Source organism: Callospermophilus lateralis, unplaced genomic scaffold, assembly GCF_048772815.1.
Source record: "Callospermophilus lateralis isolate mCalLat2 unplaced genomic scaffold, mCalLat2.hap1 Scaffold_94, whole genome shotgun sequence".
Lineage (NCBI taxonomy): Eukaryota > Metazoa > Chordata > Mammalia > Rodentia > Sciuridae > Callospermophilus > Callospermophilus lateralis.
The window spans coordinates 4,673,336-4,700,800 of NW_027517559.1; the positions used below are offsets into that span (position 1 = coordinate 4,673,336).

The window sequence follows — 27,465 nt, forward strand, 5'->3', positions numbered from 1 at the left end:
GTATCTAGCCTACCTTAGGTTTCTTCATATTTTCAAAACTAATTATTGGGACCAAATACTTGGAACATTAGATTCTTTCCCTGGGGAGGGGGGAGTATATTGGGAATTGAACTAAGGGACATTTAACCACTGAGCCACATCCCTAGCCCTATTTTGTATTTGAGGCTGGCTTTCAATCTGCAATCCTCCTTCTATCTCAGCCTCCTGAGCCACTGGAATTACAGCTGTACCACACTGCTCAGCAGAGCATTAGATTCTTAGGGGCTGGTGTTGTGGCTCAGTGGCAGAGCGCTTGCCTGGCACGTGTGAGGCACTGGGTTCGATCCTCAGCACCACATAAAAATAAATAAATAAAATAAAGGTATTTTGTCCATCTACAACTAAAAAATTTTTTTTTAAAAAAGAACATTAGATTCTTAAAGCCCATTCTGCCTTCTCAATTTGAAAATGATCTGCTTTGCTGAAACTTTTGTGGTTACTCTTCTCTACTTTTAATTAACATCAGTGAAGAAAATAGGATATAGCAATATTTTACACAAGAAACTGGGTGTTTTAAGGTAATATCTTAAAAGACAGAATAGGTGAACTGTCATCATTGCTTTGTTTTACTTACTCATTACTACATCAAATATAGAAGTTTCTTCTTTGCATCCAAAGTTTCTTCTATCCTTTTCAAAACACATAAATTTTATGATTATATGGAGTTCTAAATGTTCTTTTTAATTTCCAAAGGCAAGAAAAGAAACTTATTCATATTTGCTTAGAAAAATTTAGGTTTTAGTCTCAATTTTTAAAATTACATTTACCCTGCTCATTCTACAGATAAACTTATATTCCTTCATTGCAGTTCATCTGAAAAGGAGTTTCAAATGCATGCTTAGAGAACAATCTCCCTTCAATATTTCACTACAAACCTTAATACTTTAGATTAGCCTTGTTATAAGTTGATGCTACCTATTTTAAAAGAAATATTTGTACAGTTTTGTACATTTTTGTCAAATATGCAGAAAATGCTTTACAACTTTTACAATCAGTCCTCTCATCATTTACATTCTTATAGTAAGCCAAATTGGCATGCTCCATTTTGTGAACTTCATTCATTAGACAATATTGCTTCTTTTGAACTTTATTTGGATACTTCTTCTTCTTCTTCTTCTTCTTTTTTTCTTTTGGACTCTTCTGTGTACTCCAATATCCACTTTCCCTCACTCTTTCTGTGTTTCTGTCTCCCACATATGCAACTCTTCCCACATGAACCCACATATCTTAGTATGCCCAGGCTTTTAGAGTTATTAAAACTCACTTCTGGTATCTGCAAAAGCCAATAGAAAAAATTCTCTGAGAGCAACCAAAACAACTCCCCCCCAAAAAAGAAAAACAAACAACAACAACAACACCTACTTCACATCTTTGAATGTGTAGACATTTTCCAGGCACAGATGTGCACAGATACACACACTACGTGCTGTCTCCCTTTCCAGGGCACCTTAGGAGTGACCTCCAGTGGCTAAGCCCAAATTACTTTTCAGTTAACTACTCACATGTCTAGACAGCACTGTGTTGTTTGGAATATAGTGTTCATACATTCATTTCATATAGCAAATTTCCATTGCCAGTGGATGTTTTAGAGATCTAGACAGAAATCTTGGTAGTTATTATATTGTATACTAATTCAGTAAATTAATAACAAATATAAACTCTTCCAGCTCAGATACTTATGTGTTAATGAAATCAAAGGGGGCAAAATAAGTGTTCAAACTTTTATTAAAAAATAAAATCTTAGGGATGTAGTTGAGTGGTAGAGCGTATGCTTAGCATGTGTACTGCTCTAGGTTCCATCTCCACCATCACCCAAAATAAATAAATCAATAGATATATACATAAATTAAATCTTAGCTTACTTGTATTCTTAAGTAAAAATTTACTGAGTACTTACTAACAGTTTCTTGAATGTTGAAGATGCATGGTAAAGAAATTTGCAGAAATTGCTGTCCAGCTGGAAAAGTAGATAAGCATTTATATTGATTATATGTATTTTATGGATGATCTTGTTGCTTTATAGATGATCAGTCTTGCTTGAGTTGTGGAGAAAGCACTAGACATTGGTGCATAGAAGAATTGGGGGAAAGTTTTAATGGCTAAAATAAGCACTCAACAATATATTTGTTTACTCACTTATCCATCCGATATTTTAATAATTACCTTGTACCAGATTCTGGTTTTGGCACTGAAGATATAACCCCTAAAAAATAATAGTGTTTACGTTCATGAATCTCAAAGACTGAGAAGGTGATGCTTGAAAGACTGAAAAGTTACCATTTAAACAGAGAGTAAAAACCTAAAAATGGTTTTGAGATGAAAACTGAGATAAGTAGGGATGGAGAATGAGAATGGTAGCTGAAAGGGGAATTTGAACCAAGGAATAGTTTTCCTTTAGAACTAAAGATTCTAATGTTATTATGGTCCAGATATAATACATAAAAATTAAGTTGGTATTTTTCTGAAAATAAGCTATTAGATGTCTTAGAGAAATTTACAAGTAATTAGCATACATTTAACCTATTAAATCTACAGTATAAAAACAAGGAATATAAACTTTGGAATTTGGTTGTAGTAATGTAAGACCGTTCATCACTTTTGGAAAGGACCTGTATTTTTTTTTTTTTTTTTTTGTGGTACTGGGGATTGAACTCAGGAGCACTTGACCACTGAGTCCCATCCCCATGTCTATTTATATTTTATTTAGAGAAATGATCTTACTGAGTTGCTTGGCACCTAGTTTTTTTTTTTTTTTTTTTTTTTTTTTTTTTTTTGCTGAGGGTGGCTTTGAATTCCTGATCCTCTTGCCTCAGCCTTCCAAGCCACTAGGATTACAGGCATGCATTATTGAGAATAGTTTAGTAAAGATAATAAAGTCAGTATATAATTTTATTTATATCTCTCTGCCTCTGTTTCTTCTCTGTAGTCATATTTGGCTTCTGAGAAGTCTTCTCATTTTTAGTAAATAAATAAATAAACATGATGGTACATTATCCTATTGTATTCTTCCCTATATTCTTCTATCTTATTCACATCCAAACCTATTTCCCAGATTCTATTAAATTTGTGACTTTTCAGTCTCATCACTGATAATCTGTTCCCCTGCTCCCATTTCATTATGAAAAAAAATGATTATGCTTATCTCAGAAACATAAAGACTATTGAAGAAATTGGAAGTAAAATTACAGATTGACTGTACATGTGGCTGTCTTGTGAATAACCATATTCATGTTTATCTTTTAAAAAGTGATCAGTGTCAGAATATCAAGAAGTGTTAACAGTCTGACTCTGTCTAAAATAGTTCTTGTTAGTGATCATGAAATATCAGAATGTTAGCAAACTATCTTGGGTATTGTGAGGTTATTTTTAGATTTCCAGAGTTTGGTTACCAAATGAAGGATTCAAAATTTCACTTATTCATACAGTAGGTGAAATTATGAGTACTTGTCAGGTTTTCTTCCCTCTTAAGATTACTTCTTGGACTAAGGAAGGATAACTCATGATTGAATCCATCTTTCTAGAAATTATCATAATGAGAGCTGTTCTGCATAGACTGAAATAATTTCTCCAAATCTGCTAGCCATAGAAGATTGCTAAGAGATTTCCCAGTCTAACTAGAGCTAAAGGAAATTATTCTCAAAGTTATAATTTCTTTCCAAAAAGTAAGAAAATGAAATGTGTTTATAAAAAGAATTATACAGTTAAGTGGCAGCCAATAATTTAATGCATGATTTTTGTGTTCATTTTGTGCATACTACAGGAAAGTAATTTTGTTCTATATGTATTCCTGTAATATGGCTTATCAACTCATAATCTCATTGATTTTAAAGTATTTCTAATTTATCATTAATTATAATGATTAGAATTTGTTTGCAATTCCAAGCTCTAGCAATTATGTGTTAACTCAGAGGGGGGAAAGTTGAACATCAGAGAACCTTAGAAATTAGGAATACAGAAAGCTATTCTTGCTCAGTTGAAACACAAGAACCAGTTTGTACTAAAACTTTCATTTATAGCAAAAGACAATATAGGCATTAAAAATTTTGGTGTATACCATTTATATGACTGTTCTTTTTTATAGTTGACCTTTCTGATTAATTAGGGATACTTTTGTGTATGAAATGACATTGGACATGTATCAGTAAGCTTTTACTACTTAACAAAGAATTGTAAAATTTTGTGATGTAATTAATTAAGTGAGTGACCTTATCTGGGACACCTTGTAGGTCTTTAGTGCTCTCATTCCTGCGTCAGCCAAGTCAGCTAAATGATTCCCTGGTGCTAGGTAGCGATCTCTACTGGACTGCATTTCCTTACATGGTGGCAGAGACAAGGACGAAAGTAGTGAGGAATACCAAATCCTAATTACAAGCATTTTTCAAATCTTAGCTTGTATCACAGTAGCTAACAAAAATTTTAATGGGAAGATACACCATTTTGTATAGCAAAGATGAGAATGACAGTCGGGAAGGGATTGGTGGCTGATTTTGTAGGCTACCAGAAGCTCAGTCTTCTATAGCTAACAGATTTTGAGAAATTATTTCAGTCCTTGCAGGATACTTCTCATTATGATAATTTCTGGAAACATGGATTCAACAGTACTAGATCTCATAGTTTGAGGCCAACGTGGGAAACATAGTGATACCCTATCTGCAAGAAAAGAATGTTATCTTATCAAATATAGCTTTAAAATAACATAAAGATTCCATCCCTTTTTATTGTCCCTTAAATACTTTATTATTATAGGGCATAAATTATTTTGAAATGACTAAAACCAGGCATCTGTATAGTGTAGTTTGATTGATGAAACCTGCAAGGAAAGAACAGTTGTATAAAGTTAAAACCAGTAAGAGAGGAAAGGCATTTAATCAAAACTTAAAGCATTCTAGAGCATCTAGGTTATGGAGAGGCTTAAGATAACTGATAGAGAGCATAAGAAAATTAGATAAAGACAAGAAGTGGGAACATGATTAATATCACTCTGATGGGAAGGAAGGCTATTGGATGAGTGACAAGATTTGCTCTCCTCTTCAGAAACATGCATTAGTGACACAGAAGATGGAATGAAGAAAAAGAGATGAAACATTAAGAATTCATTAAAAGTATTTTGACCAGTTGAAAATTTTAGAAACTTCTGTAGCATTTAACATAATCTTATTGGTACTTACTATGTTCTAGAATTGTGCTATTTGTTATGAGAAATTACTAGAATAAAGCATTACTGAAATAATAAACAATTCATGAATCTTTTATAAAGGGGTTTAAAGTAGATTCCATTGTTTTGAAGGCTTATTTGACCACATTCCCTAAAGCTAAGGGAAAACCAGGGGTGAATTTATGCTTTTAGAAAATTTATTATCCAACATATATCAAAGTACTTATATGAAGAAAAGTTCTATAATCCATATTACTTAAAGTACAGTGGCAACACATAACTTTTAAATGAATCATAATGAGAGAGAATTTGGGCTGAATCATCCTCAGAGCATATTTTTCTCTTTATATTATAAAATTCATCAAGCTACACTTTAAAGTGGACAACGATTCATATTTATTATCTTTCTTTTATTTTAGTCAAAGCTTGAAAACTAAAATAGAGTATAAGTTAAATATTTCAGTGAAAGACAGAACCAAGATAAGGATAACTGTGTTCTTAAGTACCAATTCATAGAAAATATAACAAATTTCAAATAAGAGTTAGCATCTTCTTTGCATTTGATAAAGTCCTACAGCATTTTTATCCATTGAGGTTTGCCTTGCAAAAGTAAGCCCAATTGCTTCATTCAAATCACAGAGAACTATTGGGTACAGAACTCATTGTTCCTCAGTTACCTGAGAAACTACAAACATTTTCAAGAACAAGTCAGACACTTTACATGTTATCTCAGCCTTAATCAATGGTTTTGCCTCCCAAACCAATAGATGAATTGAGGTCCATCACAGAATAGCCTCTGGCTTCAAAGGTCAGAATTCATTAATTGTTCAGCTATGGAGGTCTGAAGCATTACTCTCCATATTGATTTCCGGACACAAAACTCTTGGTGAGTCTCACCTCACAACCAGCTTGGTGGTTGTCAAGCGTCATGTAAGGAGTAGGAAAGGTGTGGGCAGATGCTCTTTCTATGCAGTTTACTGATCACCAGATTGCCATGAAATTAATTCTCTTCTTAATACTGCCTTGTATATTTATAGTATACTATCATTTACACACACACACACACACACACACACACACACACACATTAATTGAACCTGAAAATCACCATCATCATATTCATCACCATCATCATCATCATCATCCATTTAATCCCAGTGTTTATCACACACTCTTTTGGAATTCTATAGTTTGTAGAGATCTGGAGAAACCCATTCTCTAAAGAATTCATCACAGTGTTGTGGTTAAGAACCCAGCCAGACTGTGTTCAAATCTTGGCTCTTCTATCTGCAGTTCATCCTCAGTATTTGCACTTCTCATGGATTCAAACAAATACAAAGAAAAAAAATTTTTTTAAAAATTGCAACTGTACTGTAAGATTTTCCTTGTTATTATTCCTGAAACAATGCAGTATAACAATTATTTACATAGTATTTGCATTGCTATTTATTATCAGTAATTTAGATGTGATTTAAAGTATATCAGTGTGCCTAGCCACAAAGTTCTTTGTGCCATGTAACTGAAAATACTATGCTATTTTATGTAAGGAACTTGAAAATCTTCACATTTTGTTATTTGCAGGGGGCCCTGGAACCTTGGACACCAACGGAAAACTATGCTATATCTGTGACTAGAAAAGTTACTTAATCTTTCTGTGTCTGAGTTTCCGCATCTGTAAAAATACAGCAACAGTATCAACTTCAAAAGGATTTTGTGTAAATTCACTGAATCAACACATGTAACGTTCTAGAACAATGCCTAATTTATAGAGCCAGCTAGAAGTTATCAAGTAATATAAATAATTAAACCTAATATACAATTCAAAAGCTACATGCAGAAATCAAACATATAAGTCTTGAATATTTTTTCATCATTTCAGTTACTAATAACATTACTGAAGTGTCCAATAAATCCTGACCTATTATTTTTATGGCAGGATTTTTTCTGCTTTTGTTTGACTATGCAAACTACGGATAATTTATCTGTCAGCTTTTGAGTTCAACATATAATTTGACAAATCACCTCATTTGGTATGGAAAAAAGAGAACCCTGTATTTTATTACTTGGAAATTGTGAGTAATATAAGTAATGTTTGCATGATTAGGAATCAACCCTTTAGGAAAATAGCTTTCCTTATGCTTACTACAAATAACTTAGGAACTGATTTTTCTTTGTAAGATTGTAGAACAGGAATCCTGTAAAGGAATAAGAAATACCAAGTTGTAATTTATGATGACATATTAATGTTAGATTCTTGTGTGTGATAGGTCAACATTAAGCTCTTTGTGGCTTTGCAGAAAGAATAGTCTCTGTGAGAGCGGGGATCCACTAGAATCTTCCATTTAACAAATGTATTTTGAGCTTCCCAGAATGGCTTTTCCTCACCCCAAAGGGTAATATACCCTTCACAATGACCCCAAGATGAAGAGCCTGCTATTGGGATACTTATAGTTGAGAAAAAATAGACACATCAATAATCATTACACAATGCAGAAAATAATAATTATAAGACAGTAACAAAGTGTTTGAGTATCAAGTGGAGAAAAGATCACTTCTAGTACTATAGTTCAGATTTTATGGCTGAGGTGATTTCTGAGATACCCTGAAGCAGAAATGCATTTCCATAGAGCAAGTTATTCAATGGGAATATTGTAAGCAAAACAAAATGTTAAAAAGCACAACAGATAGAAAGGGCAGGATCTTTCAGGGAGAATTAGTATTAGTGGTTGCTCAGAATATAAGGTGTTTATGGGAAGGATTGGGAACAAGATTGGGAAAGAAGTTTTCAAAGATGTATAGAACCTCTAGACATCTATATTAACTGTTCCCATAATATAGTTTTCTTTCTTAATATCAAAATTAACCCAGGGACATGATTTCATAACCTCTCTTAATAATACATTATTGAGGCATATAATCATTAGAAAAACAAAATAATACAAATCTCAACTGAACAGTATTTGGGGTAATTTTTAAGTACTACCTCAGGCTTTTCTTTTGAGGATTAAATTGTTGAAATTGTACTTTCTTTCTCTTGCATTTTTATTCTGCCTTCAAGATAAGTCTATTTTTCAATCCATTAATTATTGCAATTGTTTTCAATAGGACTTGGTCTAATAAGTAATTGAGCTGAAAAGAGCTGAATGTGGCTCATTGACTGAAATAAGTGCTGATTTCTAACTTCCAGTTTCTAAACAGAAAATAATTATTAGAGGGAACAACTATAAAAGTTTAAAGACATTTTTCAAGAGACCCCATTACAACTAGAAATGTCAGCTGATATGGAAAATCCCATGAAAAGCCACAAAATATTTTTATTCAGCTAGATGGCCACCTCATCCTGGACATTAAGGACAATGTTTTTGTGAGAACAAATGTGTGCTGTTCCTGTCTGTGGACTTTTGTCACCTACATACAAGATACATGCAAACTAGATATTTTGCTGAAAGATTGGAAGATTATCTTCAAAGCTTAGTTTGGTTTCAAATTTTATATCTCTTTCCCATTATCAAGATAACTTTGACATTATTTTTGTATGTGATTTGCTAGTATTTTATTAAGAATGGTTAGCATCTATGTTCAAAAGGTGTATTTATTTGTCTGAAGTTTTCTTTTCTTGATATGTATTTTTTCTGGTTTTGGAATGATGGCTATACTAATTTCATAGAATGAGTTTGGAAGGGTTCCCTCTTTTTCTATTTCATGGAATAATTTGAGGATTTGTTAGTCATTTTGGGGAGATATGCTAAAACTTGGCTGAGAATCCATCTGGTCCTGGTCTTTTCTTTATTGATAGGCTTTTGATGGCATCTTCAACTTCATTGCTTGAAATTGATCTGTTTAAATTTTCTATGTCTCCTGATTAAATTTTGGTCACTCATGTGTCTCTAGAAATTTGTTGATGTCTTCAAAATTTTCTTCTATTGGAGTATAAATTTTCAAAATAGTTTCTAATTATCTATATTTATATGACATTATTGCATGCCATTCATTTGTTCCTCCACCTTCCTGGGAAAGGCATGACCTCATCTTCTTTCCCCCTCTTCCCCCAACCTGTCTCCAGGCAAGAGGGGATAAGATTACTAGTATCCAGTACTGTAAGAATTGGTCCATGAGGGCTGGGGATGTGGCTCAAGCGGTAGCGCGCTCGCCTGGCATGCATGCGGCCCGGGTTTGATCCTGAGCACCACATACAAACAGAGATGTTGTGTCCGCCAAAAAAAAAAAAACACTAAAAAATAAATTTTAAAAAATTCTCTCTCTCTCTCTCTCTCTCTCTCTCTCTCTCTCTCTCTTAAAAAAAAAAGAATTTGTCCATGAAACTGAAGGAAGAAGGGAAAAGAAAATAATTCCTACTCTTTTAGTAGTGTGTGTGTGTGTGTGTGTGTGTGTGTGTGTTTGTGTGTGTGTGTGTGTGTAAGATTTGATTGCTTATTGGGTTAGAGCAGCCTCAACATGTTATGAACACAGTTGTATTTAGGGCTACTTAGTGACCCTTAAGTTATTTTAAAATAACTTAAGAAATTTGGCTTTTTCTAGAGTAGGTCACCTAAAATGATGATCAGGACATATAAAACCATGACATATAAAATTATGTGAGGATGTGTGTATCAGTTAAGAAAAGAATTATGGGGTTATGATAGCTGTCAAAATTAATTTGAGAGGCTGGAATATCAAAGAAAGATTCACATTATTCCATTATTCTCCAGAAACTAACTCTGGGAGAGATGTGACCTGTTCCTTTGTGAGATTATGAGTTCCTCCTGTGCTGGAAATTTTGAATGATATCTGTATTTTTGGTTGTCAATTTGTACTGTGACCTTTAAATTTGCTTTGGGTTTTAAGTTTTATTTTTAAAAGTTGCAACATCCTTTATTCTGAACAGTTTGTTTTCTTCACTGTTTCTTGAAGGTTTGAAAGAATAGAAATTAATAACATGCATTTACAACTTGAAAATTATTTATTCATTTCACAATACTGGAGATCAAACCCAGGGCTTAGTGCATACTAGGCATATGCTCTACTACTAAGCTACATCTGGAGCTCTAAAGAAAACAATCTAAAAGATCAGAAAAAAATGAGGCTTGGGTCCTCCCTGGTTAACCCTCCACCTTTATGTAATTCCATTGTCTTAAAGTTAGACCCATCTACTTTTTTATCAGTTGAGTTCTTAAAGACATTCCAATTAAGGAAAAATTTATCTTCGGGAGACAAGTTTGGCAGAGAGGGAAATTACATTGTCAATGTCATTTGATTAACATCTGGATACATATACACTGATTATTTTCTTTTAAAGAAGGTCCTAATGATTCTGAAAAGAAAGCATTTAATTTTAGCTCTTTTTTTAATAAGCAGAAAAAATCTTCTATAGCAATCATTAACTCAGTGCAGGGGCACATTAGATTAGTCAAACTCTATGTAGGCAAATAGAGGCTGTGTTTTATCTTCTTTTACAGTTAGTGTGCTTGGGATGAATTAAAACTACATGCAGAAAATAATTCCTTTTCACAAAAGGAAACAGATACAACAGAAATGTCTTACCTCCCCCAATTTTTTCTTTCCACTCTTTTAACCTTCATCTTTTGTGTTTCAACAGATATTTTATTTTTTCCTTTTTATTGGTGCATTATAATCATATATAACAGTAGGATTTATTATAACATATTCATACATACACATGATAAAACAATATAATTTGATTAATTTTATTCCCCAGTATCTCCCCTTTCTCCCCCTCTCTCACCTTGATCCCCTTATTCTATTCTACTGATCTCCCATTTAAAAAAAAATTGTTCTAATTAGAGGGGAGTGAGGGGAGGGGTGAGGCTGTGGAGATAGGAAGGACTGTAGAATGAGTCAAAAGGTATTTTAATTAAACCAAATGTGTGGGTCTGCATTCTGGAAAGCCATCATTTCAAAGTAATCTTAAAATTTCTGAATTCCTCTTTGGAATATAAACATTAAAATGATATTTTACTAAGAAAGCTTCATAAATTTTAAAAGTGCTAAATAAACTTTGAAATAACTATGATATTAAATACTTGCTTGTGATCTCACACACATACACACAAAGAATGCCATGATTTTGCACTGAAATGAGTTCTTGTCTGTAGTCACCATTTAGTTTTTAAAACTATTGAAATTTCATTATACACACACACACACACACACACACACACACACACACACACACACATATCCCAGAGGATGTAAAATATTCAGTATTTAACTCTAAATGTCCCTATTCCTTTATTTTAATGACTGTATTTACTTAATAAATTATGCTTTGATTTTTTGTTTAGTGTACAAATTACATTTTTCATGAGATCTTATGGGAGTTAGAGTAGCTTTTCAACCTTTATTTTTTCTTATGTTCTCCCCCACCCCAAGATGATGGTGATGGACAGGGATGTTAAAGTCTGTGTCTGCCAAGGCAAATGGTTCAATTATTTTTATCTGCTTTATGCTACTTGATGGAAGACATTGAGAATTTGACTCAATCTCCATTATGAAAACTTTGTTAAAGCAAAAAGTAATTCTCATAGGAAAAGGCAGAAATGTAATATTATTCAATATTTTTAAGATGCATGTCACTAAAGACAGCCTAGTGGCATAGATAAATCATTAAAAACCTTAACATACAAAAAGAATATCATATATTTTGTTAGGATCATGGGTTTCTGTTTATTTAATGAAATAATTTGATAATACTTTCTTATTTCATATTTCTACCATGATTCAAATGAAATCTGATTATTTATTCAAACCTCATTTGGGAGAGAAGAACCCTGGAATCCATCCAAGTAATATTCACTAAAGGCTTAGTTAAAAATAGTATGCTATGTTCATAAATAACATATTATTCAGTATTATCCATATTCATTGATTATAATAGAAAAGTATGTGCAGTGTATTTTTATTCATTATGCCATAAAACACAATTATTATTACATACAAGTATATGTGTTCTGATGTTTATATAAATTTTCTTAAAAATTCTTTTCATGGTGAGGTCTTAGTTGGCAATTTAGATGATTTAATGAATATACTTCTGTTTTCTAATGCAGACCTTCACCTATTTTAACAATGGATATTTTGCCAACAATCTTAATTACTAAGTCTCTTCTAGCATTAACATTCTATGTACACTCACCCTGTGGTTTTCTTATGTGGACGCATTCACTGAGACTTGTGCCAATATTGCTGATCTATCCATTATTTTTTAGTTTTTTGTTCCTTTGGTTTTAACAGATTGGCTTTTTAGATTAGCTCATTTGTCTAGACTTAGGAAAATGAATTGAGGTTGAAAAGACCAATTTCCCACAGAGAAATAAAATAGAAATCCTTGGAACATGAATCTGATGGTCTTAGCTCCTCACTCTCAGGTGGAAGGAAATGCTGTGGTACTGGGACCATCCCCAACTCACATGTAGCAGGCAGGCAACCACAGGCTCTGTCTTCTCTAGGCATGTTAGGCAGCATTCTCATTGTAAAATGATTCCTCTTTTCCTGTATTAAATTTTCACAAAGATTATGAACTTATTAATTTTATTGAAAATGGATAAATCTGAGAAAACCTTTATATTAACTTCTGGTCTATTTTATCCCTTGCAAGTTTCTTCTTTTTATTTGCTTATGAATTCTCTTAGGATACCTTGGGTTTAATTTCCAATCCCAACTTTACATGGCTAATAATAATGTAAAAACAGTCATTAAATTCACATACTGGACTTAATTTTCTCATCTCTAAAATTGGATAACTTTCCAAAAATATTACCCAGTACCAATTATATACATGGCTCAAAATTAAAACATAACCATTTGCCCTTGAAAGAAGGATAATGTCCAGCTTGGGAAACAAGACCAGAAAATATTATGTGCTGTTTTTGTTTATTACAGGATTTAGGTGATAGTTTAAAAGTTAGCTGAGGATGGAAGGGTGCCGCAGTCTATGGCTGGGCACAAATCACGAGCCTCCACACAGCTTGTAGATTCAAATAGCAATTCTTTATTCCAGATCTCACACCAGCCATCTACAAGCATGTTCTGGGGAAATCCACGTTCTCTGCTCAAATCCACATCCACTGGGCTTCTGTCTCCCAAATATACTGTCTGACCCTAAGAACTCAAGAGGAACTCAGGCAGCAGGATACGCCCTATTCTAAACGGGGAATGCCCTAATCTTGTATTATGCTAAACCGGGAAAACCCTAAACAGGGATCCACCCTGGTCCTTGAGCAAGGTCACCTTACATGCAATGTCGCTGCAAAATGTCCTATTTCCATGAGTCCTTCCACTAAAGAAACATGGGGGTACCCTGGCAAGGAAATTGTCATACCTACTTGGCTGATGGCTCCCAGCAGAAGGGGATAACTACATAAAACTGGAGACTGACATGGGTATTAAATAATTGAAGGTGGTGAGGTTTGAATTTAGTCTACAAGGATGAAATGAATTTGGATAGGAAAGGAAGGTAGCTGGAATAAATAAGAGATACTTGAGAGCTATCAAAATATTGAGTTATAGCTTTCTTTTTGATGTCAAATCATCTAGATGAAGGATAATTAATCCTTCCTTTAAGTAGCAAAATATGTCCCAATTATGTTTCCAAAGACCTTTAATATCAAATAAGTTATGAAAGCAGGTTACATGAGCCGACTTTCTTTCCAGCTTTCTTGGCTCAGTTTTACCATATCTGTAACTTTTACATTTTTTACTCATTGGCAAAAGAATAAAATGAAAGCTTCCATTCACTCATTTGTATCTCTTTCTAAAATGAGAAAATCACAAATGTACTACTAATTGCTGTTAAAATGATTCATGGTATAAGTAGCTTATAAAACCTGTGTAAGCTGTGTCACTACTGAACATTGCAATGAATTTATGTAATTATTAAACTATAGTTTGATGATTTTAACAATTATAATTTAGTAATAAGTTAAACAATAAGTAAAAATAAGTTTAACAATTACAGATTTAATTCTTTATGAAATGATCAAATGGTTGTTAGAATAACATTGTCTTTTCAAGTATTATTCCTTTTCTTGCTGCATCAAGAAAGAAAATTATATATTTCTTAAATATTTATTTTTTAGTTGTAGTTGGATACAATATCTTTATTTTATTTATTTATTTTTATGTGGTGCTGAATTTCCAGACCCTGAAGATCAAGGTCTTGCACATGCTAGGTGAGTGCTCTACCACTGAGCCACAATCCCAGTCCCTACATATTTTTATATAAATTATAACAATATATACAATTTTTCCTAGATTTATAGCATGAAAGAGATAAAAATAGAAGGTCATCTCTTTTGAGATATTTAGTAATGTTGCATAATGGAGCAGTTGAACTTTATTAAGTAATAGGACTGTATTAAAAATATGTCCAAATTTACTTTCTTTTAACACATATTCCTTGAATCCCTACATTGTTCCAGGAACTGTTCTAAAAACTATAATCAACTGGTGAGCAAAGAAAGTTCATCCCTGTTTTCATAAAACTGAGTCTAAAGAGACAGATTGATAGACAAACAAATAGACCTACATACTAATTGCATGCATACATGACTATATTGTATATATTATATAGTATCAAGTGTACTTAAATAGATGCTACCCCCAAATATAGTACAGTAACAAAAATAGACATACAAATAGACCTACATACTAATTGCATGCATACATGACTATATTGTATATATTATATAGTATCAAGTATACTTAAATAGGTGATACCCCCCAAATCTAGTACAGTAACAAAAAATGCATAAAAGTCTGATAAAGAAGAGAATTTTTTTATTCTCTGAATAATATTTGAACAAATATAACGTCTGCTGTGTCTCACTGTGACCTATACTCTGCAATTCTGAGGCTGAACAATCAACTACATCCTATGATGTCTAAGATCTCAACCAGGAGGAAAATCACTGTTTTTGTCATACTTTGACATGTAAGAAGTTGGTAATCTAAACATTTAAATCCTTAGTCAAGAAACAAGAAAACAGGACCAAATAATTTAAACCTTTTTCTGAACACTTTTCTGAATACTTCCAGAGGCAGCTCCACAACCTATTTTAATGACTGAGATCACAAATTTGAAATGATTGTTTGCTTTTTTTGTCTTGAAAATATATACATGCATACATACACACATTTATAGCATTTAACAACTCAGAAGGCATAATCTATCATGCACACATATCATAATTGTTATTTTTGTTTCACTGCAGTTGAATAAAAGCATTCCAAAATATATGTCATGATATAGTATTACATATTTATTGTTAACTTTGCTTTAGAAACAATTGCATAGATAATTGTGTACTGTAAAGCATATTTGGTATACAATTAACTAAATGTATGATGTAATCAATAAAATGATCAGTCACTAAAAACTGAGTAATAGCCATATATAAAAGAGTATAACATAGTAAGAAATGTATATTTTATATTTCATAATGAGCTTTTCCTATTTGATAATAGGCTACACTGGGTACAGAATTATTTTTAATAGGTTGAATATCCAAGTTATACAAATTTACTTAAAACATACAAGGATGAAAAAGAAAAAAAAAAAAACAGAATATATAAAAATTCTTGAGACCACACAGATAGAAGTTTGTCCAACAAAGATGCTAATGGAGTTTTGCATCTTATGGAAGTCAGGGCAATATACAGACCACTGGGTTTGGGTAGGTGCTGCATTTCAGAGTTGAAATCTATAGAAGAAAGGGGGAAGGGGAGAAATGAAGAATGAGACAAGAGTATGCATAGTGCTTTTTCCTTCCAAGCACCTTCACACTTCTTGAACATGAGCACAGCTAGGCTGGCTGAAAAGGTGGTGACTAACTTTGAAGTCACAAGACAGACTATTGTATCAAAGCAGGATGGGGAGTGCAGTGCAGCAAAGCCCTGGAGTCCCGTCTGCCCTCTGAAAGCTCAGTCCCAGGCCGTGTGTACTTTTGGTCTCAATTGCCTCAAATAATCAATTTCTTATGTATCCTAATATATTATAAAAGGGAACGACAAAACTGATTAAGGTCGTAGCAGAATTCCACCTGGTTGCAAATCACAGAAAGCCCAGCTCACACTAGGTAAACAGTAAAGTGAATTATTTTTCATCAGAACTATAAGTCCAGAGGTCTTAACTCATGACTATGATTCAATGGCTCAATAATATCAGGAATCCAATTTCTTTCTGTTTTTGAACCTTGCCTTTGAACAGGATCAGCTTTCTTTGAAAGCTGGTTCCCAGTTTTTTTTACAAGGTGTTTGCCAGTTACTTCCTGGGTCACAGGATTACTTGTCTACATATAAAAAGAGAGAAAAGCAGTAATTTTCCAGACACTTTCTCAGAAGAATGGAGGCTCTTCCTTTGCAGTTGCCTTTCACAATACAAACACACCAACCCCCACCCCTTACATATAGCTCCACCAGGATACAGTTGGCCTTCACATCTGTGGGTTCTGCCTCTGTGAATTCAACCAGCCACAGACAGAAAATTGCTTCTGACCTGAACATGAAGAGATTTTTCCTTGTCACAACTATTTACATAGTTAAGAATCATCATGTTCGGTATAATAATTGATCTAGAGAAATTGTACTCAAAGTATAGGAAGGTTGTGCACAGATTATATGCAAACATTATGCCATTTTATATAAAGGATGTGAGCATCCGTGATTTTGGTATCTGAGGGACTCTTGTAACCAATTTGCAAATAATTTTCTACCTATATGTTGACCAATGACTATGGTCAACAAAAAGAAATAGATTTAGTTAGTTCTTAGATATAGGCCTCTCTCTAACTCAAAGAGAGTCATCTTCTCCCAGAGTATTGATGGAGATATCCAATAAAACCTAAAGATTTGCAAGATGAAAAGCATTGAAAGTTGGTGAAGCCACTACAGCATATACTGCAAAGGGCTTTTGTAAGCTTCCTCATTTGCTGCTATAGTTCTAACAGCTGGATCCAAAGTTCTTTCCTAGTGATACAAAACTTTGATGGGCTGCAGTCATATTTTTCAACATTTATTGTTTATAACAATCACCTGAAGAGCTTTTTAAAAATGCAGAAGCCTGGGCTTCCACCCAAAATTCAAGCAAGTACATCTATAGCATTTTAATAAATACCCAGGGAGATTCTGTTTTGGGAGATGGGAGAGCTATATTTAGTTAAATCCTATGCATCAGTTACATGTCTTTGCTGTCTCTTTCCCTCCATTGTAGAAATTTCAGTACATCCTTCTAAATGCTGAATTTGTACAGCACAACATTTTTTTTTTAGATTGTTTATTTTTGTTTTGCTTTGTACCTGTGCTTTAGTTGCCTGAATTAAAGGAAGTCCCAGTGGTGTAGACTCAGGGTTTGTTTTTTCTTTTAATTGTTGATTTCATGACTTCTAAGCAGCAAATAGGAAGAGTTAAGAATCATTTGGGTAGTAAGACGATGTCTTCTGTGATTCTTGTTTCACTGAAATGTCATTATATGGGCCACTAGTGCCCACTTTGAGGTTTATTATTACTCTGGGGCTCTAGTTGCCACCTGTTAATTGTTCGAGAGGTTTTCATTCAGTATTATAGTTTACTGTCTTTGCCACACAGTTAAAGCTGAGAATTAATACCACTACTAACCCTTGGGAATGTATGTGGTTTTGAGACTGTGTGCATAATTTAATAGAATAAATAGTAGTAGTTAGTGACATGTTCATATTATAAGGAAGCATTATTAAGGACATGCTGTACAAAAATAGGACTCTGAAAACTTGTGTACCTGCTGACTCTAATCTTGTTAATTTGTTACAAAGATGCTTTCCAGTATTGCAAGCTCAACCATGACTTAGAACACTTCATGCTCTATAGGCTTTGGATTTAAAAGGATCTGATTGCTATAACTTCTATATGTTTATAATTGTCCTTATTTTGGGCTTGCTACCTCCTATCTAAGTATTCTTGCTTATATATCCACAGTGAAAAGTAAAGTTTTGGCATTTGTTACCTTCATTTCTTAGCTATTGTGTCCTGAGGGAGCTTTATTAATCAGTAGTCAGGATCTCACCTGCGTAGTTCTATATCTGAATTGTAAGAAATCTGGAGGAGTTTCCAAATATCTTTATTACTTGAAGAGAGTTCTTTCCTCAAGCCCTCCATCAGATTTTTGTTCTTTTGCTTATTTTCTCTTTCTTTTTGCTGTTTTGTTTATCAAACTAACATTATCAGGGGCTATGGTTGTAGCTCAGTGGTAGAGCGCTTGTCTTGCATGTGTAAGGCACTGATACTCAGCAGCACATTAAAAAAAATAATAATAAATGTATTGTGTCCATTTACAACTAAAAAAAAATTAAAAACACAACAACAACAACAAAAAAAAACTAACATTATCAGGGATTTGGCCAGTTTCCATCCTGAGGCAACACTTGTAAATAGCAGTACCCAAATCCTAATAAATTCTTTGTCATTTAGATTTCCCTGTTTAAGCATTCACAGAATCAGCACTGTTTTGGTGAGTTAGGCATAATGGTAAGAGTTTGATTTTAAAGTCAAACTGACATAATCTCAAATTCATTTTGACTGTTGACAAAGTTTTTGGTCACTCAAACTTTGTAACTTCCTCTATTAATTTGTGTCCCGTTGGTCATTGATTGCTTTGTGAAGTACATGAGTTCAAATTTTAAAGTGATCAATCGTAACTGTAAGTTTATTAATTTTTTCCATTTTGAATCTCCAGACTTTTATAATGACCCATCTATTTCAGCACTTGTGCAAGCCTCTTTGGTATTTTCCTAAAAGGGAATTCCTGGAAGCTACCAATGACTTTCCTCTTCGAACATGTTATGATATATTTTGGACACGATAAAGCAGCAAAGAGCTTTTTAAATATTTATGTTTTCTACGCCATGTATGCCAACTGTGTTTGCTCTCTTTATTTCTTTATGTGCCAAGGAGACAAGCCAAACAGTGTGAGAGGAAAATACTGTCAGGACACAAAGTAAGCTTGTCTAGTGTGTGCTCTGTGCAGATGTAACCTTAATGGAAAAGACTGGAGACCGCTCCCTGGCTGCACAGGGATGCCTTGATTAACAAATCAGCTGGGAACAAAGTTCCTTTGTAAGCAAGTCAGCTAACCGATTTTTATTTTAAAACTTCATGAATCAAGTGAAATAGGACTGGCTCATATCATGTAATTCAGCAGTAATATTCCAGGAAAGTGCGCTTGTGTCCAGAGCAGAAAGCCTTCCTCCTGGAGGATGGGTGGAAGTGGAAAGGTGAATAGGTGGGTTTTAGGCAACACTGCAAAGTTAAACTGTGTTTTTCACTCTAGCAATTGCCTTGCACCATCTCACACGTACATGCAGTGGAAGGTTATTGTCCTTGGAGTCCTGCTGCTCTCAAACATCTCTAGTTTGAAAACTGGAACCCAAATGATTCACTATTGAATGAGTTAGTTAATTTTACCTTATGTTGATATTATCTAGTAATGTCTCAATCTTGGTTACAAATTGGTACCATTTAAAGAGATTCAGACTTAATTAGTTTGAGGTAGACAACAGAATTTGGCATTCTGTCAACACCAGGGCTGTGAAACACTACTCTAGGATAAATTGTATACTTACATTGTGGCCTCTGCTTTTCTAAGATCCATATTTATCTGTGTGTGTGTGTGGGCTGCAGAACACATAAGTGAAAACCACCTAGGGTCAACCTTTAAAATATAATGTTCCTGTGTCCTTATCATGGAATCATCCTCACTGAATCTTAAAGTATGTGGTGTATGTGTGTGAATTCTTTTTTTGGTGGGAGAGGGTTGGGGAGAAGAACAAAAGAGGATACAGAGGAGAAAGAGAAAAGGAGAGTATGTGTGCTAGAATCTGCATATTTAACAAAAAACCAAAGTGATTTTGACTCTCTCTCAGATAATACCTAATTTTTTGACCATTGACAATGTCTTTTAATTACTCTTTGCTAATAAAAAAAATTGATGATGGGCTGGGAAAGTGGCTCAAGTGGTAACGCGCTTGCCTAGCATGCACAGGGTGCTGGGTTCCATCCTCAGCATCACATAAAAATAAAATAAAGATGTTATTTCCACCAAAAACTGAAAAATACATATTAAAAAAAATTCTCTCTCTCAAAAAAAAAATTGATGGTTGGGGGTACCACATACAATGTATATTTTAAACAACATTGTTTATGATTATACATGTATATTAACTAACATCAGTCTTGTTTTCAAAGAAAAATGAAAATAAATTTCAGACAACACAGTGGTCTTTTCTAATAAATATGTATATTAAAGAATAAGTGTGTATACATTTTAATTTGATACAGATACTCAGGAATCTGTCCTTAAATAATGAATGATTTATAATGTATGCAAAAAATTATAAGTCAGGGGATTATTTTTGAATATGTAAAACACATTTATGTTCAATCTCTTTTTCTCTCTTCCCCTTTTTTCCCTTACCTCAATCCTCTACCTGCCCCAACTTCACCTCTTTTCCTGTTAACATAGCATCAGATGAAGAAGAGCCAACTTCAGCAGGTAAAGTTCTTATGTTACAAATTAAAGGCCATTTTTTAATTTAATGACTTCAATAATATATACTTCAACCAAAATGGGCAAAGCATATTTACTTTTTTGTGTCTTGGACCCAGTATGCTGTGCCAGACAGAATGATGTTGATTAAAACTTCTGAATAAAAAGAAATAGATAAAAAAATAACTAATACAAAAAAATAAATAAAAATGGCACATCATTATTAAAGAATGAGAAAAATTGGAAAATGAAAACATTGAGATAAAACAGAAAAATAATATGAGGATGATAAAAATATCAAAAAAAGAAAAATGATAAAGTAAACATCCAGAAATGTAACCATCTATGATAGAATACTGCTATAGCAACTATGAGACCAGTATTAGGTATATATTCAGGTTTAAAAATAAAAAAGTTGTTCTTTCCTCAAATACTCATTTACAAAAAAGAAAAAATGAGTAGATCCTCAGTGTAATAGGGAAGAAATCATTACCCCTGAAGAGCTGGCCTGGTTAGTTTTCTAAAACATGAATATAGTGATCAAATTAGTGTTTACTTTTCTTTTTTTTCTTTTTTACAAAATAAAACTTCCTTATTGATAGGTATCAGTGATATTGAACTGTAGGAAAAGGTGATTATAATTTAAATCCTTGTTTTGTGTACCTGGTGTTTTTCACATTTTTAACAAGATAAAATTTGTTGAACAACAAGATTGTGATACCAGTAGGGAATTTGGAAGATTGTATATTCTACATCTTTCTCTTTAGGCTTGAGAATGAAATAATCAAAGGAGGAAAAAATAGTGTCTTTATACTATGAAGATCTGTATGTGTCTTCACCTATATATCTCTGAACATATATGTAATTACATAATCTATTATAATCCCTCAAGGTATAAAACCGAAGTAAACAGATTAAAATCGTATTTTTAAGTAAATTAGCTAAAGTCCCTCTTTGTACAGCTTGAAGTCATCATAAATTAAGTAGGATATATAAGTATCTAGAAATACATACATTCAAAAAGAGTTGTTATGTATTGTGACATAATTTTTGAGTTGCAAATATCAGAAACTTTGATCTTGGTTAAATAGTTAGGGTTTTAGTTGACTTGAAGAATTAAGAATGGATGACTCCATGATGATGATGAAAGTCTTATTTTTGTTTTACTTTCTCCTATTTTTTCTGTGCTGTGTTCTGTACTCTAAAGTTTATCTTTATATTAAAAGGCTTTCCTTGTGGCTATGATATATCTGACAACAGCTACTGAGGTTGTATGAATCCTTACCTAGTCCATAAGAGGGCAAAGATTGCATGTGTTCTCTTGAATTCAAAGCAAAAGTCCTGAGACCATTCTGATGGGATAGGCTTAGCTTCCTCCTGCCACCCCTGAAGCAGAAAGTGAGTCAAGATTCTCCACTGAGAGATATTTGCCAAATTATATTATTATATTATGAGCATGTGTTAATATATAATAACAAATCCCACCATTATGTACAACAATAATACACCAATAAGGCAAAAAAAATAGACCCTCTGCTGAAGCATGAGGTTTATGTCAGCTTTCATGAAGATCATGAACTATATTCACACTGAGGTGTGAATACATGAATAACATTGAGGGTACTCCTTTAGAACAGAAATGGGAAGTGCATGATAGGTCAATGCAACAACTAGCAAAGCCAACTGGAATTAACAGATGTATCACCTTTGTTGCTTCATGGTATATTCTATATATCTTCATAGATATTCTACACCTTGGCATGCTTTCCATGGCAGTTTATAAAATATCCTATGAGACTTTAGAAATCTGATTGCTGCCAAATAAATTTGGTGCACATCTCAGTATTATTAAAGTGTATATTCTTAGGTGCAGTGTTACACATTGTGACTCTTAAAATCCTACCTACTGTAATGTTTAGTCTTTCCTCAAGTTCATAAACACATTTTTCATCCTTGTCCAAGATCTTCATGTGCCTCATCAATACTGACCTGATCTTTCCCTTTTAATTTTAATGATTTGTTTTTACAGGAACTACCAAGTTTAAGTGTTCCTGTTTCCTAGATATGGTTGAATATAGCCCTCCTCTCTCACATTTCAATACCTGACTGTATCATCTACACCTTTTCTAATAGTATTAGATAATGTTGGTCATTATCTAATACTATTAGATATTCACAGTCTATGTCAGGTTGTTGTTATTATTATTATATGAGAGATTTAAAAAGCTTTCAAGAACCTACAGCCGAAATATAACAATTTTATGTTTAAAATAGTAAAGAATGGTCATTCCAATTTAGTCAAATTTTTAAACCTGAAAGAAAAATAAGTAATAATCTTTGTGTGTGGGGGGGGGTGTGTGTATTCAATTCAACTTTATGAAACATATGTTATAGTGTAGAAAGATTGCCCCCAGAGATGTAAATTAAATATTTATTAAATATTTGTAGAAATTTCATGATAGTACATCGTTGATGATTAGACTTTGTGTTGTTTACCTCTAGAATACTAGGAGAAGGGCCAAAAATTAAACTTGCTTAAAGTTAAAATCAAGTATGAAAAGAATTAAAGTTTAAAATAATAATAATAAAGATGGTTTTATTAGTAGTTATAAAGGAATATTAATGGAAAAGTTTATAAAGGCAAAAGGAGAGCTTCTGAGATTTCTCTAGTTCTTCCAAGAAACAGAACCTATTATATGTGTGTGTGTGTATGCACTGATTGTGAGAGCTGATGAGTCTGAGATCTGTACGGCAGAGGAGCTGGAAACTCAGGCAGGACTTCTAAATTATAGTCTTGAACCAAAGTGTCTACTTTATTGGGGAATCTCAGCTTTTGAACTTATGGGTCTTCAACTAATTGAAGGAAGTCCACATCTAATTGTCCCATTTCATCTGTTTTACTTGAAGTCAATTCAGTTTCTCTGGGGAAAAAAATTTTTTAAAAACTTGTTCTTATTCTAATGCGTTAAATTCTACCTTTCCCTTTCAAAGAGTTTTAAATATTATATTTTTTAATTGTAAAAGCTACAGAATTTTTCAGTTTTTTATGCATGTAGTATAAAATTATATGTAATAACATGAAGAAAATTTTATATATTTTAAATGCTTACCATATTACTATTGTAGTTTCTGGACCATGTAGACACTTTGGGAAAGAATGAAGCAGGGAATGGAAAAATCCCTTGATTGCCTTCATCCACATCACACACACATTTTAAAAATATACAGCCTCTTACACTGCTTCAGTCTTCTCTTAAAGTCCTCACCATGTCAGGATCTCAATGCCAAACTCATTAAGGTCTACTGCACATTCAGTCCTCTCCAGATCCTCTTAGGTCTATCTTCAAAATAAATCCAAAATATAATCCTTTCCTGCCATCATCTCTGCCCATACCCTAGTCTAAGACTCCATTCTCCTACACTTTTAGTACTACACAACTGACCTTGCTGTGCCCTTTGCATCTATTCAGTCTTTTCCAACAGAGCTGCCAAGGTGATATTTTTACAAGGCTGTGAGATTGCATGAATTTTCTGCCTCAGGGCCTCCCCATCTTTCATCTATTCCTCCAGTAGATGTAAGGTGGACTATTATTTGCACCTTTTCTCCCTTAGTCTTTGACTTCATTTCCTCCTGTTGCTATGTGGCCCTTCCTTCTCTGTAAAATAAACACAAACACAAGTTCCAGGCATTCCCCTGCCTCAGGCCCTACTGAGCACTCAAATCCTTTGCCTTGTGGAATTCTCTGGCAGGTTTCTGCCTGCTACTTCTTCACATCCTTCATATTTTGACCAAAAAACACCTGTTCTTCTTCATGGCTAAAAATTTCAGACCATTATTTACCTTTCATTGCCCCCTTCCCTTATATTATGATATTAATGTTTATCTTTTAATGTCTGCACATAATGTTTATGTAGTTTATTTATTTCTGTTTAGGTTGAGTACACATGCCCCCCCAATGGCTGGGATTTTTTTAATCTAGTTTATTAACTACTGGAGTCTCCACTGCTACAATAAGTGTTTGATACATAGCAGATCATGAACATTGCTGTATGGCTACATTAATGAATAAATTAAGTCATACTTATTTTATGCGGATTTTTCTTGTTAACCAAAGGGCCCATATCATTTTTTTCCATCTAGGAGAGTGGTATAAAGACAAGAATGATCATAGATATTTCCCAACTGAAGAAAGAAAGAAATAAAAGGATAACACTGACTATTTGATAGAGTATTAAGGATTTTTTGAATTATTATTTGGATTCCTTGGCAGAAATAAAGGGGCCTTTAGTTTGATCTTCATCTTTCTACTTTTGTTGCCATAGAATAAAGTACTTTTTTGCTCAGTAACTCTTTCAGCTAACAATGCCAAAAATTTAGCCATTGATGGTAACTAATAGCTGGAAACCACAAAGGTGATTGTAAGAAGCCTCAGGCATGTTAGGTACACCATCTACTTAGTGCTGGCTTTAGAGTGTGAGCAGGGTCAGAGCAAGGACATAGCTCAGTGCAGAGCACCTGGCAGACTCCAAGAAGACAGACTTGAGGATCGACCAGGCTTCCTTAGCCTTAGGTCCAGGATTAATAATATAAAGGCTGGTACTTTTTAACAATATTTTATGATTTATTGCATTGTCTCTTTTTCAAGGTTACATGAATAGTCCATTTTTTAAAAAAAAAACCTTGATTAATACATTTAGGAATATATTTCAAAATAAAATAAAATGTACATAGGTAGCATATTCTCAGGGATATTATTTTTAAGGAAAATTACATTTATTCAAAGCAGTTATTCAAGTGTTAAAACTAAGTAACATTGGATATGCCATATCTATTCAGTTTTCTGCTTCCCTAGAAATAAATTTAAATGAGGAAGAATCTGTTGATTGTTTTGAAAGTTTACTAGAAGCTCTTGAAAAAGAACAAACAATACAGTTCTCAATAACAAAAGTGAGGAATAAAAACCAAGGTACATTTTAGCCAATGGTTTGTGAGGCAGCTTGAAATGTTGTCCAGAGGATTTTGTGAAACCTACCTGAGACTGAAGCCCTCTGAGCCCCTTTTCTTTCAGGCCTTAGTGTATCAATGCCTTGGAAGGAATTGGGCAAGTGCTCAGCTGCTAAGAACAAAGCTAAAATAATATTGTCTGGAGAGTAAGGGAGTAAGGATTTTTTCAGAAACATTTGAACATTCCACATCTTTGCCTATGTAAACACAGGAGCTTTATACTAAGTCTTATTTATATGATTGTCAAGAAACCACTGAAAAATCAGATCCATGTTAAGTTCTTAAGGCACGATAAACCCTTAATCTGGTATTCTTTAGCCAGAATATTCAAACACTTTTGTCATATTTTAAGTTTTTTAGGAATTTATAGAGCAACAGATTGGAGAGTTTAGCATAGTCTGAAGTACCTCAAGTTTTCAGAATGTGATTTTTGTTTTTGTATCACCCAGTGACTGGTGTTCCTTGACCCTTGTGAAACTGGTAGAAGGTTAAGATTAAACTACTGACTCGTCTTAGTTTTTTTTTTTTTTTTTTAGTTTTTAAACTAATGTATTATAGTTATACATAATAGTGGGATTCATTTTGACATAATCATACCCATATGGAATATAATTTTTTCCATTTAATTCTCAATATTTCCTGTTTTCTTCCTCTCCTCCCTGCCTTGCTGCCTTCCTCTACTCTACTGGTCATTCTTCTATTTATTTATTTTTTTAAAACTGGTGTTTTATAGTTATACCTAAAGGCAAAATTCACTGTGTTATAGTCATATGTATAACTTAGCATAATTTGGTCGATTTCATTTTGAAGTTTCTCACTTTTCCCATTTCTCCTCCCACCCTTTAAATAAATAGAAGTTTACTAGAAACTCTTAAACCCCTTTTTGCTCTAGCTTTCACATACAAGAGAAAACATTTGACCCCTGACTTTCAGAGTCTGGTTTATTTTATTTAGTATGACAGTCTCCATTTCCATTCCTTTACCTGCACATGCTATAGTTTCATTCTTCTTTATGACTAAGTAAAAGTCTGTTGTGTATATATATACCATATTTCCTTCTTCTTTGCTTTTTTATTTGTTCCTTTTAGAAGTACATGACAGTAGAGTAAGTTTTGATATATTATACATACTTGGAGTATAACTTATTCTGATTACGATCCCATTCTTGTGGTTGTACATGCTGTGAAATTCACTGTGGTGTATTCATATATTTTGTGCATAGGAAAGTTATGTTTGATTCATTCCACTGTCTTTCCTATTCCTTTCCACTTCCCTTCTCTTTATTCTCCTATACACCACTGTTTCTTAATCACTTCATTTTTGACAGGCAGATGGGCTAGTTCTGTCACCTGACTATGGTGAATTACACTGCTATAAACTTTAATGTACTTGTGTCACTGTAGTACACTGATTTTAGTTCTTTGGGATAAATACCAAGAGTGGGATAGCTGAGTCATGTGTTGGTTCCATTCCCAGTCTTCTGAAGAATCTTCATACTGCTTTGAAAGTGGTTGTATTAATTTGCAGTCCCACCAAAAATGTATGAGTGTACCTTTCCCCCACATCCTTGCTAGAATTTATTGATACTTGTATTCTTGATGATTACCGTTTGAACTGGGATAAGATGAAATATCAGTATAGTTTTGATCTGCATTTTCTTGATTGCTAGGAATGTTGAACATTTTCTCTTGTATTTGTTAGCCATTTAAAATTTTATTCTTATTCTGAGAATGT

At 33.4% G+C, this 27,465-nt stretch overlaps 1 pseudogene; it reads left to right on the forward strand.

Moving 5' to 3' along the window:
- Positions 1-27,465, forward strand: part of LOC143641288 (EGF-like repeat and discoidin I-like domain-containing protein 3) — a 282,744-nt pseudogene that overhangs the window by 123,653 nt on the left and 131,626 nt on the right.